The following is a 6,025-nucleotide window of genomic DNA, read 5'->3' as shown; positions in this document are numbered from 1 at the left end:
GTTGGGGTGCTGGGGACAGAGCTCGGGGGAGGTTGGGGTGCTGGGGACAGAGCTCGGGGGAGGTTGGGGTGCTGGGGACAGAGCTCGGGGGAGGTTGGGGTGCTGGGGACAGAGCTCGGGGGAGGGATGGGGTGCTGGGGACAGGGCTCGGGGGAGGTTGGGGTGCTGGGGACAGGGCTCGGGGAAGGTTGGGGTGCTGGGGACAGGGCTCGGGGAAGGGTGGGGTGCTGGGGACAGGGCTCGGGGAAGGTTGGGGTGCTGGGGACAGGGCTCGGGGAAGGTTGGGGTGCTGGGGACAGGGCTCGGGGAAGGTTGGGGTGCTGGGGACAGGGCTCGGGGGAGGTTGGGGTGCTGGGGACAGGGCTCGGGGAAGGTTGGGGTGCTGGGGACAGGGCTCGGGGGAGGTTGGGGTGCTGGGGACAGGGCTCGGGGAAGGTTGGGGTGCTGGGGACAGAGCTCGGGGAGCGATCGGGTGCTGGGGAGAGGGCTCGGGGTGCTGGGGACAGGGATCGGGATGCTGGGGAGAGGGCTCGGGGAGGGATCGGGATGCTGGGGAGAGGGCTCGGGGTGCTGGGGACAGGGCTCGGGGAAGGTTGGGATGCTGGAGAGAGGGCTCGGGTAGGGATCGGGGTGCTGGGGAGAGGGCTCGGGTGCTGGGCACAGGGCTCGGGGCGGGATTGGCGGGGGAAGAGTCCCCACACACTCCCTGTGAGCTGCTACCGAGCAGGCCACCTCCGTGCAGGATCCTTGCCGAGACTTTGTGTTTATTTTTATCCGACAGCTTCTGGATGAGGTGACTGCGGGAAGGTCACTGAAGCCGATGGGATCTCGGGCCGTTGATTGGCCCCAGTCTTATAACCCATCCCCCTGCGAGGGGGAGGAACACTTGGGAGTAGTGAGCTCTCTGCAAAAATTCTCAGCTGGATCTTGCGATTGTAACTCTTTATTTCTCAACTGTCTGTCGCTTATTGCTCTGTCTTTTAACGCTGTCGACAGTGGGAGAGTTCCACCTCTGGAGGAACATAGGAACAGGAGGAGGCCATTCAGCCCCTCGAGCCTGCGCCACCTTTCAGTTAGATCATGGCTGATCTGCACCTCAACTCCATTTATCCGCCGTAGCTCCATACTGAGGGAGTGCTGCACTGTCGGAGGTGCCGTCTTTCAGATGAGACGTTAAACCGAGGCCCCGTCTGCCCTCTCAGGTGGACGTAAAAGATCCCACGGCCACTATTTGAAGAGGAGCAGGGGGAGTTCTCCCCGGTGTCCTGGGGCCAATATTTATCCCTCAACCAACATCACTAAAACAGATTATCCGGCCATTTATCACATTGCTGTTTGTGGGATCTTGCTGTGTGTGCATTGGCTGCCACGTTTCCCACGTTACAACAGTGACTACACTTCAAAAGAGTACTTCACTGGCTGTAAAGCGCTTTGGAACGACCTGAGGTTGTGAAAGGCGCTATATAAATGCAAGTTCTTTCCGATTGAGAATCGGGAGAGGCCAAAGAAATCCGGGAGTTGGGAATGAATGTGCACTTTCCGCATCTCCACGAGGTTTGCTGGACAAATCTTTGGGGATCTCAGGAGAAAAATGTCTTTCGAATTGAACTGAAAATATGTCTGAAGCTTTTGGTCAGATTGCTGGTTTGGGAATTGCCTACAGAGTGTTACTGAGACATCGTCCGATGGAGCGATGTAACTGTGGACAGGAATTCTCACCCCCCCCAAACCTCATCGTAAACCCTGGCAGTGCTGCAGTTTACTCAATGTTCGTCTTGGCTTTCTGCCCACGGTGAGGTGACCTTACCCTTGTTGCCTCCCTCACTCCCCTGAGGGTGGTGAGAACGCAGATCCCCTCAGCTCAGGATCGTTCCCTGATAAATTCAACTCATCCCAAACTCTGCTGCCCGTATCCCAACTCGCACCAAGTCTTGTTCACCCATCACCCCCCCCCCCGTGCTCGCTGACCTACATTGGCTCCCGGTCCCCCAACGCCTCCACTTTAAAATTCCCATCCTCGTGTTCAAATCCCTCCATGGCCCTCGCCCCCCTCCCTATCTCTCTAACCTCCTCCAGCCCGACAACCCTCCAAGATCTCTGCGTTCCTCCAATTCTGGCCTCTTGCGCATCCCCCGATTTCCTTCGCTCCACCATTGGCGGCCGTGCCTTCAGCTGCCTGGGCCCTAAGCTCTGGAATTCCCTCCCTCAACCTCTCCACCTCTCCTTTTAAGACGCTCCTTAAAACCTACCTCTTTGACAAAAGCCTGTCCTAATATCTCCTTACGTGGCTCGGTGTCAAATTTTGTTTGCCCGGTCCTCTGAAGCGTCTTGGGACGTTTGCAATTTACTGTTGTTGAAGTCAACAGGACAGTGAGTGATTGGGGTTAAAAATACCCTGATTACCGTCCCGCACCTCCCGGAGGTACTGATTTGTGCTGGTCGCATCCCACGGGCGCTGGCTGCCCTGCCGTGCCGCACCCAAGTGACCGCTCTCTGTGTGAGGCAGTAGGTGTGCTGCGGAAAAGCCTCGCGCACGGGCCTCTGCGTAGCGACCGGGAGCAGGCGCTGACCCACGAGCCGACCGAAGGCGCCTTCTCGGAGACTGGCCAACTCCGCACGGACCTGCCCGAGCTGCAAGCCTCAGTGCCACACTGGGCTGGCATGGCTGTCTTCACCAGCCGTCCTCTCACTGCCAGGCAGGGTCGGCCCACAGGTTAATCAGTGTCTATCTCAGGCCCCACCCGGACCCCAACCCTGCCCAGCGTCCTGATAAAATGTTACAAGCAGTATTAATGCAGCAGGGGTTTGGCATTGAGAAAGCAAATCCATTTCTGTTACTAAACAGTTATCGACAAACGACAGGGAGATCGATTTTTAAAAATTTTAGTAAGGCAGGAAAGGGGAGGAGTTCTCTAACCGTCTGCACTCCAAAGGGGAATGGAGAGCGGTGGGATGTCGGTCTCTCACTGTCATATCGGAGAGACGTGTTTAACCAGAGCTCTCTTACATTAGGAACAGGAGGAGGCCGTTCAGCCCCTCGGGCCTGTTCTGCCATTCGTGGCTGACCTGTATCTTAACTCCATTCACCTCCCTTTGCTCCCTATCCCTCGATACCCTTACCTAACAAAAATCTATCAATCTCAGTTTTGAAATTTCCATTTGACCCCCAGCATCCACAGCCTTTTTGGGGGAGAGAGTTCCAGATTTCCACTCCCCTTTGTGTGAAGAAGTGCTTCCTGACATCACCCCTGAACGGCCTGGCTCTAATTTTAAGGTTCTGCCCCCCTGTTCTGGGCTCCTCCCACCAGAGGAAATAGTTTCTCTCTATCTACTGTATTGAATCCTTTTAACATTTTGATCAGATCACACCTCAGCCTTTTATATTCAAGAGACTACAAGCCAAGTTTATGCAACCTGTCCTCATAATTTAACCGTCTAAGCCCCGGTATCATTGTAGTGAATGTGGGTGACAGAGGATTTCTGAGCAAAGGACAGCTGGTCTTCCCTTGCTGGCAAAGAAGATTTTCCACTCTGCTCTTGCTCTCTGTCTGTCTCTCTGCCTCTCGCTCTCTCTCTGTCTGTCTCTCTGCCTCTCGCGCTCTCTCTCTGTCTGTCTCTCTGCCTCTCGCGCTCTCTCTCTGTCTGTCTCTCTGCCTCTCGCGCTCTCTCTGTCTGTCTCTCTGCCTCTCGCGCTCTCTGTCTGTCTCTCTGCCTCTCGCGCTCTCTCTCTCTCTTTCTGTCTGTCTCTCTGCCTCTCGCGCTCTCTCTCTGCCTCTCGCGCTCTCTCTCTGCCTCTCGCGCTCTCTCTCTGCCTCTCGCTCTCTCTCTGCCTCTCGCGCTCTCTCTCTGTCTGTCTCTCTCTGCCTCTCGCTCTCTCTCTGTCTGTCTCTCTCTCTGCCTCTCGCGCTCTCTCTCTGTCTGTCTCTCTGCCTCTGTCGTGTGCACGTTTGAATTCTCGCTCGCGTCCGAGGTGCTTTGTGAATATTGATCTTGAGTGTGGTTATCATTTTGTTTTTGAATGTTTTAATTTTCTTTTGATGGGAGAGAGAAAAATTTCTTTTAACGACAAATGCATTTTTATCTTTAACTGGCTTTAAAAGCGATTTGCTGGACTGTTTTGCTGAGCAAAAATCAAAGGACTTTTTAAAATAAAAAAATGTAAACTTTTTAAAAAAGAGAGAAAATGATGTTGACAATTATTTTCTCCCACGTTACATCATAAAGCCAGACACTTAATAAATACATTTTGAATTTTGGAACTGGTGACTCGTTTACGGCCGTTTCAAATTTTTTCCCCTTCCACCTTCATCTGCCAATTTTTCTCCTGACTTCCGGTCTCACAGCTCCCCATCTGGTGCCTTCCTGGGGCAATAAATGCTGGCCTCGCCAGCGACGCCCACATCCCGTGAACGAATAAAAAAAAAACTCAACCAACATCACTAAAACAGATGATCTGGTCATTATCACATTGCTGTTAGTGGGATCTTGCTGTGCGCAAATTGGCTGCTGAGTTTCCTACATTACAACAGTGACTACACTTCAAAAGGCTGTAAAGCTCTTTGGGACATCCAGAGGATGTGAAAGGCGCTGTATAAATGCAAGTCCGTCTTTCTTTCCAGTCATCGATTCTCACTGGGCTGCAGGTTCCACTGTTGTTCCCCAGCAGCCTCACTTCATGTCCACGGACGGGCGACGAGTGCCAGGCTATTTAACCACAGAAGTGTGCTGACTGATCATTCCCACCACACACACACACCCACTTTCCAGCAGGAGTCACTGGATAGTCAGCAGATGCAGGAACCCTGGCTCATTCCTCCCCTCCCTAACTGAGGTGCACTGGGGTGAATCGTAGCCCCAATTGCGACTCGGGCTGAGTCAGCTAAATCCTGTCCCCCTCAACCCTCGAGCTCCGATTCTCCGCACTCCCTCCCCTTCCCAGTCCCCTTTTAACCCTCCCCTCAACCCCCAAATCTCCCCACCACCCCTAATATCCTCCACCCCCTAAACCTGTCCCCCGCACATCATCTCCGTTCCCTGCACCCCGTTCCCCGCATCGTCCCAAACCCCTCCCCCATATCGCCGATCCCCGCGCCCCACCCTGCCCATCACCCACCCCCAAACACCTTCCCCACACCCTCCCAACCCCGAACCCCATTCCCCACGTGCACACCCCCCCCGGACCCCATTCCCTGCAGCCCCCCCTCCCCATCGTTTGTGGGATCTTGCTGTGCACAAATTTGCTGCCGCGTTTCCTACATTACAACAGTGACTACACTTCAAAAAGTACTTCACTGGCCGTGAAACACTTTGGGACGTCCTGAGGTGGTGAAAGGTGCTGGAGAAATACAAGTCTGTTTTTCATTCACAGACTGGGGTCGAGCCTTAAGGTCGGCAAGGTTCAGATACCTCATTGGATTCTTTACTTTTAAACAAAGTGTATTTATTAAATCTGGTTTGATATTTTCTAGTGGTGTGTTTGATTATAGCTGACTTCATGTGCAGGGACATGTATTGCAGCTTGATTTAAATCAGTAATGGGAATCCTGTTAATATAATCCATGTCACACTTGTTTAATAAATAGCAGAGCTGATTACACCTGCCCTGGTCAGGAGTCGTCTTATCCATCTGGTGTCAGCCGTGGCTCAGGGGGCAGCCCTCTCTTACCTCTGAGTCAGAAGGTCGTGGGTTCAAGTCCCACTCCAGAGACTGGAGTACATCATCCAGGCCGACACTCCCCAGTGCCAGTACTGGGGGAGTGCTGCACTGCCGAAGGCCCCGTCTGCCCTCTCAGGTGGACGTGAAAGATCCCACTGTCACTATTTCGAAGAAGAGCAGGGGAGTTCTCCCCGGTGTCCTGGGCCAATATTTATCCCTCAACCAACATCACTAAAAACAGATTATCTGGTCATTATCTCATTGCTGTTTGTGGGATCTTGCTGTGCGCAAATTGGCTGCCGTGTTTCCTACATTACAACAGTGACTACACTTCAAAAAGTACATCATTGGCTGTAAAGTGCTTTGGGA

The sequence above is a fragment of the Heptranchias perlo genome, chromosome 35 (genome assembly GCF_035084215.1).
Source record: "Heptranchias perlo isolate sHepPer1 chromosome 35, sHepPer1.hap1, whole genome shotgun sequence".
In the NCBI taxonomy this organism is placed as follows: domain Eukaryota; kingdom Metazoa; phylum Chordata; class Chondrichthyes; order Hexanchiformes; family Hexanchidae; genus Heptranchias; species Heptranchias perlo.
This window is presented reverse-complemented; position numbering follows the sequence as displayed.